The 13,676-nt window shown below is 52.3% G+C and overlaps 1 protein-coding gene across 1 annotated transcript in view; it reads left to right on the forward strand.

The window, feature by feature from the left end:
- The first annotated feature begins 924 nt into the window (after positions 1 to 924).
- Positions 925 to 13,676, forward strand: part of POU2F2 (POU class 2 homeobox 2) — a 91,994-nt gene continuing 79,242 nt past the window's right edge. Inside the window, exon 1 of the mRNA XM_073016396.1 lies at positions 925 to 1,128. The gene's annotated coding sequence lies outside the window, so the exon portion shown is untranslated. The remainder of the gene's footprint in view (positions 1,129 to 13,676) is intronic.

The raw sequence follows: 13,676 nt of genomic DNA on the forward strand, positions 1-13,676 counted from the left end.
TCTTTCTGACTCTGCATCTCTCTCTCTGCATGGACCTCTTCTCCTTATCTCTTTGTCCCTGGGTGTCTCTGTGGTTCTTGGTACCCCTTTGTGTCCCCATCTGCTCCCTCCTCCTTCCTCTCCCCCCACTCTGTCCCTGTATCTCTATGTTTCTGTGTGTCTCTGGACATCTCTCTGCCTCTATGAGTCTCTCTCTCTGCCTCCATGTCCCCTATACTTCCTGCCCTCTCCCTTCTCCTTTTCCTCTTTGTCTCTGGGTGTCTCTTTGAGTCTCTGGCTTTTAGGGCCTCTCCCTGCCTTTGAGTCCCCTGTGCTCCCCACCCTTCTCTGTCTCTTTTCTCTCTGTGTGTCCCTGTGTCTATTTGTTTCTATGTGTCTCTATGTCTCTCTGTGTCTCTGAGCATCTCTCTACCTCTAGGAGTCTTTCTCTGCCTCTGCATCTTCTGTGCTCCCTGTCCTGTCCCCTCTCTTTTTTCCCTCTGTCTCTGTCTCTGGGCGTCTCTGTGTCTCTGAGTATCTCTGTGAGTCTCTGGACCTCAGGGTCTCCCCATACCTTTGAATCCCTCTCTGCTCCCTGCCCCTCTCCCTTTCCCCTCTGTCTCTTACTGTGTGTCCGTGTGTCTCTGTGTCTCTCAGTATCTCTGTGGGTCTCTGTGGGTCTCAAGGATTCTCCTTGTCTCGGTGTTCCCTTCTATTCCTACCCCTCTCCTTTATCTCTGTGTCTCTGTTTCTGCATATCTCTGCATCTCTCCGTCTCTGTGTCTCTCTGTGTCTCTGTGGGTCTCGGGCCTCTCCCTGCCTCCGTGTCCCCTGCGCTCCCCGCCCTCTCCCTCTCCCTCTCTCCCCCCTCGCTCTCTCGCTCGCGCTCTCTCTCTGAGCATCCTTGGGCCCGGGGTTGCCATGGGGACAAGGTGGGAGCCGGGGATGGCGCGCGCCTGGGCTCGCGCCGGCAGCTCAGGCGAGGAGCAGCGGCCAGAGCAGCGCCAGCAGCAGGCAGCGAGCGGGCGCGGGAGCGGGAGCGGGAGCGGGGGTAGCGTTGGCGGCGGCGGCTCCTCCTCGGCCATCCCCTCGGAGCCGTGCAGCTGACGCGCATGGCGAAGACAGCGGCGCCTACCGATGGGAGCAGCGGTAAGGCAAGGCGGCGCGGCGCAGCCGGGCGGGCGGGCGGCGGGCAGCCTCCTCCTCTCCCCAGCTCGCCTGCGCGCCCGCCCGCCCGCCCTCCCTTCCTCCCTCTCCCCTCGCAGCCCCTGCCCGCCCGCCCGCCCGCGCCGCGCTCGCCCTTCCATTTAAAAATCTTTAAAACTTTGCATATTAATATCTGCACTTTGCATAATCTGACCCGCGCTTTATTGATTGCAAGAAGCTTAATGCAGCCGGCTCGGCCTATTGCAGAGAGCTCTCCGGGCGGGAGCCGGGCGGGCGCCGCTCACTCCGCACCGCGCTCCGGCTGCCCGCCGCCGCCGCAGCCCCGGCCCTCTCGCCTCCCTCTCGGCGCCCGGCGCCGGGGCTTTGCCCCCTGGCTGGGTATTTTTATTATTTGGGGATGGGGTGGGGGTCAGCTTGCTCTCAGTGGCAGTGAGGGAACCAAAGAAGAGGTGTACATGGGGGCGGGGGGAAGGGATGGGAAGAAATGGGGACGGAGAGGAGGTGAAGAGGAAGAGAAAAAGGGAGAAGGGGCAAGAAGGATGGAGAAAGGAGAGGCGTGGAGGGGGAAGCAGTAGAGAGAGGAGAGGGCAGTCGGCTGAGGACGGACCTGAAAGGACGGAGGAGCGAGAGCCAAGGCAGAGGAGAAAGGAGGGAGGCAAGAGCGCAGACTAGAGAAAGAGCCTGACGGCCGCAGAGCTGAGGAAAGAGGCAGGCAGTGGGCGCTTCGCCGCTGCTGCCCCCAGGCCAAAAAATAAAGAAAAAAAAAGAAAAAAAAATACCAATAAAAAGACGATGAAAATAAAACAAATCGCAACCGGGGCCACCGAACACAAAAACGAGCGAGGACGGAGAAGAGAGGCGAGGTGGCATCTGCTCCCGGCTGGCTGCGGCGCTTCGGAGAGGCTCCCCGGGCTGGGCGGGACCCCATTTTGACCCTGCATTTGAGGAAGGGGCGACTGTGGAGAAAATGAGGCGAGAGGGGGTCAGGGCTGGTGGCGGTTCCGCCTGTTTTTTTTTTTTTTTCTCTCTCTCTCCTTTCCTGGGGGTGTGGGGGCCGGTTTAGTATGATGATGGTGAGGATATTGGTCGGTGATGCTCTCTGAAGCTCCGAAGCAAGCAGGGTGCATGGGGGGGAGAGGTAAGAGGGCACAGGGAACGAGAAAGGGCTGGGGGGTGGGAATGAGGGGTGAGAGAAAGGAACAGGGTGCCTTGGACAGCAGAAACGGTGAGAAATAGGAAAAAGCAGCCGGGATGGGGCACTCAGAGGCGGTGGCATCTCAGGCAGGAGGAGAGGTAGCAAACGGAGCTCCAGGGCCCCAGAGTGATGTTGGGGAGCCACGGTGCACCCCTCAGCTCTCTGGACAAAGTCTGTAACTTGGGGAACCCCTTCGATTGCCTGCTGCCTCTTTGCTCTCTTTTCTTTCCCTTTTCATGTCCTTTCTCGGCTCCTTTATTTCTATCTCCTTTACTGTTTTTTCTTTCTCCCTGTTTTCCAGTTTCTCTGTCTCTTCCTCCTCTCAATAAAAGCTTTCCCCTCCTCCCCACCCCTTAGTTTTTCTTTTTCTACCTCCCTTATCTGCACCTCCTTCCCTTCTTTTTTCTCCTCCTTTTCCCTTCCCCTTTCCCCCTTTCTTTTATTCTTCCCTTCCTGCCTCTCATTTCCCCTGTTGCCAGCTCTTTCTATTTCCTCCCTCAGTTTCATTTATTCATCACTCTTGCTGCTCTGGCCTTCAACAGGGTGCCAGGGAAAGGGGCTCCATGCAAAGGCAGGAATCCCCAACTTCCTACCAGAGCCTAACCCCTGTTCTGAAACCTCATATATTTCTACTCTCTTTTTTACCCTGAGTGGGGGTTTGGGTCCGTCCCCTGGGTTCCAGCGCCACCCCCTACTTCCTTGTGGCCTCCTGGAGAAGTCTTGCTCGATGCTCACTGGGGCTCTGGGAGGGGGAGGGGAAGATCTTAAGTGAGGGCTCATGGCTGTGGACTCAGCCCCACTGAGAAGGGTGTGGACAGAGAAGAAAATGACATGGATGCCTAGCGGGAAGTGAAAACGGGAGGAAATTGGGGCGGAGGTCCATTTGAGAGAGTCCTTAGAGCTTTCGAGTCCAGGTAAAAGATCCTGAGAGAAAGCCTTTGGCCTGATGACCACTCCCCACTTTCTGCCTCCTTCCTGGGGCCCCTGGAGTTGAGGAGTAGGTCCTGGATTTAGAGAAAGATCCAACCAGCCGCTTCGCTCAGTAGCTTTTAGTTCTCTTGCCATCTTGTCAGGTGGATTTGTTCTTCCACCCCCCAGGATATAAGTGGAGGGTACAGAGTCAATGCGCAGCAGGGGGCTGGTGTGTACAGAGTCAGACCATGACGGCAGCATGCATGTGTACAAGGCCTGCATGTGTGGCGAGATGTGTTCAGGAAGGACTAACTGTGTGCTGGGCCTGGAAGCCTTGGTAGACTGAGGAGCCAAAGGTGTAGAATCATGGCATGCGTTTTCTGTGGGGGGTCGGGTACTGGGGGTCCCCATCATGGGTGACATATGTGCACGAAGGAGTCAGTGCGAATTTGTACTGATGTCTCCCTCATCTTGATGTTTATGTACCACTCGCTATGCGTGCACTCAGGAGGCCCTCTTTGCCTCCGTGCATGGAAGCTGTCCACGCGTGTGCAGGCCCGTGTACCGAGTCTGGCTTCAGCAGTGGACACGTGACACTTTGTATGTGCAGCGTGTTTGGAGTAGAGGCTCTGTGTATGGGTACTAGGTCTGACCGTAGTGTGTGCACACAAGGGTGCACATCAAAGAAAGTCACATATGTGAAAGTACGATTTCTGCATGGAGATAATATTGTTATTGCTCGGGGTGTCTGTGTGTCCCAGGTAAAAGGGAGGGTGGATTTGTGAAGCAGGGTTGGGGTAGAGTGATGAGAGATGTGTGAGTGCAGAGGTCACGGGCGTATGGCTGAGTTTGACAGCATGCTTGCACAGCAACCTTGAAGCTGGGTTCAAGAAAACAAAACAAGAAAAAATCCCCTCTCCCCGCAGTCTACCAGCCCATGAAAACCTTCCCTGGACCTTCTGTAGCAACAAAGCGTCCCATGTCAGGGGGTGACAGGCAGACCAGGAATAAAGCTGATCAGGGCCATAGGCAGCATCTCCAGTTGCTGATAATGCGATTCCACATCTACTTCCTGATTTATGGGTAATGCTGGACAGAGGCCCATCCTTGCTGTTGGAGAGGTCCAGACCCCCATTTCCCTGAGGCTGCTGGTGAACCCTGTGGCAGGTTGCAGTGTCATCTTTGGGGGTCTTGGTTGCCCTCACTTCCCTCTGCTAGTCTTTGCAGGGAAAATGGAAAGTGTCTGTGTCAGGGCAATGTATGCACACACCCCTGTACCCATGCTGTGTGCGTAGAGGTTGTTAGCCTATATGTCCTAGACAACATACTGGCCAGGTTTTTTTTTTTTTTTTTTCCCAGCAAGTCCATCAGTGGCCACTCCAGGCCACCTCCATTCTGGTTCATATATACTCCCTTCTTGTATGCAGGGCCCATAGGCCAGAACTTGTTCCTCCACCAATGTGACAGCCAAGCAAGGGCCCCAACCTTAGCACCCCACTGGGTAGAGCTTTTCATAGCCCTGGTGCATAATCATAATGTGTAGAGGCATGACTTGCAACGAGGGGAGCAGGGACAGATGGCCACACCAGGGGCTACTTGTACATCAATAGGGGCAAGGGAGAAGTTTCCATCTCTGGCATGTGCTGGTTAATTTCCAAGATATTTCAGGATGGAGGTGGTTGAGAAACCCAAGTGTGAAGAGTTGTTAGAAGACAGAGTGGGTGTAAGGCCTCCTCAGACTGATGTCTATTCCTCCTTCTCAATATATGTCATTTACCATTTTTCCCTTGGGCTCAACATCTCCTGATCTAGTAATAATAATGACAATGATGTCTCTTACACTCACCTGACTCTCACAGCAGCCCCGATGGTGCCCCTCTCACAGATGAGAATTCTGAGGCCCACATTATTTGCTTAGCCTGTCAGCAGCCATGCTGGCGCTAGAACCAAGGTCCTCCTCATACCGAGCCTTTTCTGTCCTTATAGGTCTACCCTCTCCCATTAACTGCCCCAGCGCCATTTCTTTTCACTGGCTCTGCCTCTTCCCCCACTTCCTCCCTGCCCCCTGAGATGTCTATCCACAGACCTATCTCCCAGGACCTGTCGGGTGGATGGATGCCTTATGTGGTTCAGTGAGGGCTCTGAGGACCTGGGTCTCACTTTATATCCTGAAGGGAGAGCCAGCAAATGAGCATCGTTGAGCTCGTTCTGTCAGTGATGGTTTGGGGCTGGGCCTGTTCAAAGACGGGTTTGCATGAGCTTATGGTCCCCCCTACCCCTTCTAATGAGCCCTGTGTCACCTTTGCAAATCCACATGGTGGCCTTGGGAGGCAGGTGCATTTTCCCTCACTCAATCACCACCCCAACTTCATTAGATCCTCAGGACAGGCAGCTTTCCCAGCTCTGACACATTCAGAAGGAGGCTGAAGGTGGTGGCTCCACATGCAAGGTCCCTGCATTCAATAGGTATTTATTGAGTGGTGTGAATCACTGAACAAATAAAGTCCAGTGAGTTCCCTGAGGTAATCGGGCAATGGTGGTATGATCACTCCTTAACCTGAAAATGATCTCTAGGCATGGACCATGGGCCAACACAGGCCTGGACTCTGAAGCAGAACCAATCCCAGCCTTAGACAGGATTCTGGGCGCCTGGACTGTCAACACAAAGGGAGTTTCCAGGTCATTAGGAATCTGGGGAATGAGGATGGCGTGGGTTTAGACAGGGAGGTGAGTCTTTGAGAATGCTCAGACATTGAGAAAAGCAGGCTGGTCGGAGGGCATAAAGATGGCAGAGGGAAGTGAGGAGGAAGCAGTCCAGATTGGAGGTGTAGTCTAAGAGTAGAGGTTGGCACAATGTTGCAAGGCCCTGTCTGTGGATGCTCAGCTGCTGCTCTGAGAAGTTTGAACTTGATCTGGCTGGCAGCGGGGAGCTGTCATGCCTGCAATCACACACACATACACATATACAAGTGCATCTCCTGACAATGTACTTTGGATAATACGGACTTGTGTGTGAGCATGAGTGTGCTTGTGCACACACACAAGGACCTTTATCCTGGCATCCATTCACAGAAACCAACAAGGTTAGGGGGCTACTTTAGTCCTCACTCTCAGGATCCTGTAGTGTACAGGGCTGTGGCCCACACACGCAAGTATAAGAGCAGACTGGGGACCCTCCCCCACCCGGGGTGCAGACTCATGTGGCATTCACAGACTTAATCCGCCGCAGTGAGGCCAGGGAGGCAGCATCTGTCACTTTCACAAACACAAGCAACGGAGTCTGAGAGAGACACATTCCACTTGCTCACAACTGCTTGAGAAACAGACGCCTGTACTGCACTGCCCCACATGCCCAAAACAGGCACGGCCCCTCATGGCCCCCCACACCAAGCCCAGGCCGATACACCAAGTCACTCCTGCATTAAAGTGCACACACACACACGAAGCTCAGCCCCTGACATTCCATCTCCCCATATGCACAACCGTATACTCAGGCACTCTGACTTTAAGCTAAGCTGCTGACTTCCTATCCCCTTATTCACACACAAACACACACACACAGAGGCACAGACACAGGCACACATGCATACACACACACACACACTCGTTTTGACTTAAAGCATAGCTATAGCCATTCCACCACCGATACACATATACCTACAAGCGGACTTCCACACATACTCAAACACACAGCCTCACAATCCACCAGAACCACTGTGGCCAGCGGTCATTGAAGAATGACAGTCTGAGCAGTGTGCTGAGGGGAGGGTCGCCCTGAGGCATGGGCCGAGGGTCATACAACAGGGTACATCGGAATCCCTTGAGGAAAAGGTCAGGCCAACCCCAAGAGGGTTCCATTGGTCCGGACGGTTCTGCCAGGTAAGGGAGATTCAACAAATACAGGCCAGAGGCAGGAGCCGACTAATGGCCGAGGCCGCCAATGGCCGAGATGGCTGGTCAGCGAGGAGGGGAGGCTTGACAATTGATGTGACTCAGAGCTGGACAAATGATGGCGCATTTGGCTGAAGCTGGCTCGGGGGCCCATGACCAGAGACCAGGCAGCCATTCTCGCCTCAGCGGGGAAGGGGCCAGATTGAGCTCTGTTGCAGCAGGGTGGGTTTCCCAGCCTGGCTCCACGGTGCATCCCGCCTGCCGTGTGTGTCTTGGGGTCTTTGTATGTGTGTGTGTTTGTGTGCATGTGTGTTCATACATTTATCTGCAGTTGTCAGCGTGTGCCTACCTTTGTAGAACTTTGTGTCTTTGGGACTCTTGGTGTGCATCTGTGTATGTGCCTTTGTGTGTGTGTGCGCTTATGCGTATATGTGTACATGCCCACCCACAAAGTGTTCAGCGACCTTTCTTGTCGGACTCTGTGCATTTTTGTGTCCATGTGTGCGTTTGTGTCTATTGAATGTGTAGAAACCTTTCTTACTATGAGACGCTATGCACTCTTGAGCATTTGTATTTTTTTTTTTTTTTGACGTTGGGTTGAAGGTTAGGGTGGGGAAGAAGCGATGGGTCTGGCTCTACACTCTGAGCCGTCCATGCATCTGGTGGCCCATGAGGCCGTCTTTGTGCATCTGTTTGAGCCTCTGTCTAGGTGTCGGCGGGTGTGGGCTTGTGTGCTTGCCTGTTTCAGAGTTTGAATATCTGTGTATCCACAGCAGCATCTCCCTCTGAGCATGGATGTGGGTGGAGTGGGTCAGACCAGGATGAGGGGGGCATCTCCCTGAATCTCATCAGACCTCTGGAGGGGGTCACACAACCCATGCTGAGCCCGGCTGGGACCCAGCAGCACGGCACAGTGCAGACCACCCCTCCTCCTCCTTTTCCCCCCATGACCTTTGAGCACAGCAGCCCCAAATACATATTTATCAGAGGGGCTGTGGGGACCAGCCCCTCCCCCACCACTCCCCTCAGGGCCCAGCCTGCCTGGCTGTGGAGAAATTAACCTTGTGACACAGGAGCTCGCTGACACCCCGGCCCCCTCCCCATCTGCAAGGCACATATGAGCAAGAGTGTGTGTGTGTGAGAGAGAGAGATAGAGAAAAGGTACTCATCCAGACTGGGAGGGCAGCAGCAGCTAGGGGAAGAAAGACACACAGGTACACACACACACGTGTTTGTATCACCCCTGACACACACACACACACACACACGCACACACACACACTCACTCGTCAAACTAGAGAGGCCACATAAGTCTTTAACAGATGCACAAGGCAAATACTGAAATACATAAGCATGCAGACACATGGCAATGATCCTGCAAGAGACATACACAGATTCTGAAACACATGATAGCCATGTGCACCGCTGGGTCCTGAGACCCAGGTACCCATACTTTTGGTCAGAGATTCTCTAAGAAAATTCATAGACGCTAAACCTTGCAAATGCACATAGACATGTGTGTATTTGTCCACAGAGTTGCCAAAATGGACACACAAGGTTTGGAAACAAGGATAAACACATACTCAGACACAGGTATGAAAACCCAGATATCTGTGCAGGCACGTAGGTGCTGAGACCTCTCAGGGCAAAACAGACACCAAAACACCAGGGTGCTCCTCGTGTGGAGGTTTGTTTTTCAATAGAAAATGTATATATAGAAATACTAAAACATGGCAGCATCCCAGCCTGTATGCCTGTGGGTGCACACCGGCCATGTTCAGAAATCCCACAGGGAGGCCACACGTGGTGACCGAAAGGGCCATGCCCTGAGTTATAGCACACAAACACCCTCCAGGCTAGCCTCATCCCCTTAAAGTGAAACAAAATAGGTAGATGTTCAAGTGTGAAAATGTGCACGGAATTAATGAACTCATCACATAGGTACTGAGCCCCTATAGGAGTCAGGCTCTATCTTAGAAGCTGAGGAAACAGTGGTTTACAAGACAGACCTGGGCCTTGCTCTCTAAGAGCTCCAAGCCAACAGGACCGGCACTGATCAGACCTCAGTGTATAGTTCGTTACAAATGGAGATAGCATCTGGTACGGAGAGGAAAAAGGGGCTACAGGAGGGCATCATGGGAGCACCTGGTTTAGATTGGTGGGCTAGGTGTAACATCTCTGAGGAAGTGACATTTAAGCTTGACATCAGACACAACACACAGATTCTAAATGTGTACACATATCCCTTCTGAAACTCACAGAGGCCACACAGGCATAAATAATGCAGCACTCAGATGCCCCTACCCTCACCCTACTATGCTGCACCTTTCTCTCTAGAAACTCCTCTGGCCTGTCCCTAGGTGGGAAATGGGATCCCTTTGCCTGGGGCTCAGATTCTGGGCTCTGGATGAGGTGCACAAAGCATTCGGGGGCAGTGCTGAGTAGGGAGCCCAGGAGGATTCACCAAGGAGGAGGTGTGGAGAGGGTGATAAGGTTATGAGAAGAAGGAAGGCAGACGATTCTCTAAATGGAGGTGCTTGCCTGGGCAAGGGCATGGACATGTGAACCAGCGTAGACTGTTCCCAACAATCACGTGAGGCCCAGGGTCACGGGACCTTCAGGAGGACTGAGAGGAGATGTTACATGACTGGGAAGGGCTGTGAGGCTTGGGATTTATTCTGGGCGAGCCACATAACCACAGAAGAGTTTTAAGAAGGGACTAGACAGGGTGTGTGAGCCAGGTACCAAGTCTGGTCTCTCTGAGCCTCATGTGGGGGCGGGACAGGATGGGTAGCCCCTGGAGGAAGGGATCCAGTGAGCAGGCCACCAGTCACAAGGACTTCTGCTCTACCTGTCCAGTCTGGGAAGCCTGGTCAAGGCCTGGTGAAGGAGGTGGTACAGAACTACTTTCCCCTTGCTCCCCGCCCCATATCTTGGCCACTGCTACGATTTGCCCCCAAATGGAGATTTGCTAGGGAATGGGGGTCAGGAGCTATAGACCCCCTTAGTTTCTACTGATGTTCTATTGATTTCTGAGCCCCCTGTGGCCAGGCCTGAGCTGCATGTCTGGTCACCCAGATGAGGCAGATCTTTCCATGTTCTAGAGGAGTCCTCAGTCTGGGGAGGCTGACGCTGACACAGCCCTGTCAAGGGACTCTGAGGGCTTACTGAGGGCTTCTTGGGCTTGTTCTTGGAGAATGAATGGGTCAGAAGGCTCCATAGGCTATATGGGCAATGGGTGAGGATGGAGCCTGGTTTTGTGAGGGTGAGACCAACCCATACCTGCCACAGAGAAAGCCTGTCATTTCTCCCATCATGCTTAGAACATCTTTCTTGGCCTGCAAACCCTGCATGAGCTAGCACCTGTCTGTCTACTCAACTTTTACTCCCTCCCTCCTGGCTCTGGAAGCTTAAGCCATTCTGGCCTTCTTGCTGTTCCCTAAACCTTATTCCTGACCCAGGGCCTTTGCACTTGCTGTTTCCTTTGCCAGGAAAGCTCTCAAAACCTACCTTTTCTGATAGGCCTTTCCTTTATGTTTAAAACAGCAGCTTTTTTTGGGGGGGTAGGGGGTGGACAGAGTCTTGCTCTGTTGTCCAGGCTGGAGTGCAGTAGTGCGATCTCAGCCCACTGCAACTTCTGCCTCCCAGGTTCAAGCAATTCTTGTGCCTCAGCCTCTTGAGTAGCTGGGACTACAGATGCGCACCAACACACCCACCTAAATTTTGTATTTTTGTGGAGCCGGGGTTTCACCATGTTGACCAGGCTGGTCTCGAACTCCTGACTTCAGGTGATCTGCCTGCCTTGGCCTCCCAAAGTGCTGTGATTACAGGCATGAGCCACCACACCTGGTCAATAGCAGCATCTTGTAAGCCACTTTCTCCCTGCTTTATTTTCCTTCTTAGCTCTTAAATATATTTTCTTGTCTATCATATCCCTTCCTCCACTAGAAGGTGGATTCCACAATGGCAGGGACTTTGTCTTGTTCGTAGTTGTATCTCTAGTGTGTAGCACAGTGCCCAGAACACGATAAATGCTCATTGGATGTTTTGTCAAATGAACTGAAGCCGGATCCCCTGTCACCTACTTGCCCAATATATCACCTAGTTGCCCAATATAATGGTGGAGGTAGACGTCTGCTGTCTCAGACAAGGGTGGCAGAGCTCACCTTCGGGGGCTGCACCTACCAGTGCTGGAGGGGTACATTGGCGAGTGAGTCCACCTCCTACCTGAGCCTCAGAGCAGCCAGACTCCAAAACCATCATCATCCTGGGCCTGTATGCTCCCATCCTGCACCCTCATCTCCCTCACGACACTCCCCTCACTCCAACCAACTCCTCCTTACTCCCATTGTCAGATCTGCTTACCCCCCGATGCATGCTGCTGCCCTTCCCCTCCTTCACCTCCAGCATACACTCTGATGGCCCCCGCCCCCAGACACAAAGGAGGGGAGACCACAGACTGTGGAGTCAGACACACCCGGCTTTGAGTCACATCACTCCTTTTAAGCCTCGAGTTGCCTTGCCGGCAAAATAAGGTTTTTGTCGGGATGAAGAGCAGTGGCACGTGTGATGATGACGCTAATAATAGCTGCTATTTATTGAGTACCTGCCAGGTGTTAGGCATTGTACGAGGTGCTTTGAACTTTTTTTTTGTTGTTCATTTTTAAAAATGGAGAAAAAAAAAAAAAAAAGACTCTGAGCATGGAGTGTCCCCAGAGCATGAGACCTGGTGTCCGGTGCTGTGAATGACAAAAGTGAACATAGTCCATCTGCAGAGCTTACTATTCCAGTGTGTGCACACACATACCCAAAGTGTCACACAAGTCAGGTGATGGGGAGCTTGTGCTCCTGTACTCGATGCTTTTCTGCAGAAGCCCCAAGAGGTAGTTTGGGGGCCATTGCAGCAGCAACTCTCAGAGATAAGGGGCTATCCCCAGCCATCCTTAATTCCCCTTTACCAACCCATTGGGAGCTTTCATTGTTCATATCTGGATTGCAGGGCCCAGCATGGGATCTGGCCTAGAATTGGCCTCAGGAAATGCTTACTGAATGAATGAATGAATGAACAAAGGAATATTTTTAGCTGAGTATCTTCATTGCATTTGTTCATTTGCTCAGGTTACCGAGACATACCTTCTCCCTTCCCTACCCACCACCTTCACTTACTACCCACAGCATTTGTGGCTGCTGATGGTAGTACTGTTAATTTCTCCCACTCATTGACCCTTTTTTGTGTGTCAGGCCTTTTGCTAAGTTCCCTATAAGCATGGGCTTGTTGGCTTCTCACACCAGCAAAATGAGGCAGCTGTTACTATTATCTTCATTCTATGTTTGAACAAACTGAGGCTCAGAGAGGTGAAGTGACTTTTGCCCAGGGCCACACAGCGAGGAAGCGGCTGACCCCGTGTTTACCCACTGTGCTCTTCTGCCCCACAGAAGCACACATTATCTCAGGAGTCTGCATGCACACTTGTTCTTGCAGTTGTCCCTCTCCCAGTAGTTGGATGGCACTACCCAGATCCAGGAGCCCAGAGCCCCAGCTTCTGGTCCCAGCTGTGTCATGACCAGTTGAGTAGCTCTGGGAAAATCCCTTCCCTCCCTCTGGGTCTTCGTTTTCCCTCCAGCAGTTCCTCCTGTCTGTAAGCCCTCAGCCAGTTTCCTGAAGAGGGGACAGGGGACTGTATTTGGCTTGGTGCTACCCCGCCCACTCTATTGAGAGCAGAAGTCAGAAGAGCCAGCTCTTCTCCATTCAGCAGACTTCAAATTCATTCACATTCTTGAGGGCACTGAACTCCGCTGGGTTTGGACATAAGGGAGGACATAAGACAAGCCTGGTTGGGAAAGGGAGAGGGGAGCGGAGAAACAGCACTCGTGGTGCCTCCACTGAGCACCAGGCCACAGTCTACCAATTACAGACAAACAATGTGAACGATGTGAATGATGTTCATTGTAGAAATAACAGAAAACACAGAAATTCAATGAGATGAGAAGAAAATGACCATGATAATCCAGTTAAACGAACAACAAAAAGGACATTACCTTTTGCTGTCTTTTTTTTTTTTTTTTTTTTTTGAGATAGCCTGTCACCCAGGCTGGAGTGCAGTGGAGAGATCTCAGCTCACTGCAACCTCTACTTCTGAGGTTTAAGCGATCCTCCCACCTTAGCCTCCCGAGTAGCTGAGACTATAGGTACATGCCACCACACCCAGCTAATTTTTGTATTTTTTTTGTAGAGATGGAGTCTTGCTATGCTGCCCAGGCTTGTCTTGGACTCCTGGGCTCAAGTCCGCCCACCTCGGCCTCCTAAAGTGCTGGGATTACAGACATGAACCATTGCACCCTGACTGTCTGTCCTAGATAGCTTTTTTTTTTCCCCCAAAGGGGATTATGCCTATGACTTTACCCAAAGAATTTATTAAAGTTTAGATACCTGGTACCCAAACTCAGATTTTTTTTTTTTTTTTTTTTTTTTTTTGAGACAGAATCTCACACTGTCACCCGAGCTGAAGTGCAATGGCATGATCTCAGCTCA

This window comes from Chlorocebus sabaeus, chromosome 6, assembly GCF_047675955.1.
Source record: "Chlorocebus sabaeus isolate Y175 chromosome 6, mChlSab1.0.hap1, whole genome shotgun sequence".
Lineage (NCBI taxonomy): Eukaryota > Metazoa > Chordata > Mammalia > Primates > Cercopithecidae > Chlorocebus > Chlorocebus sabaeus.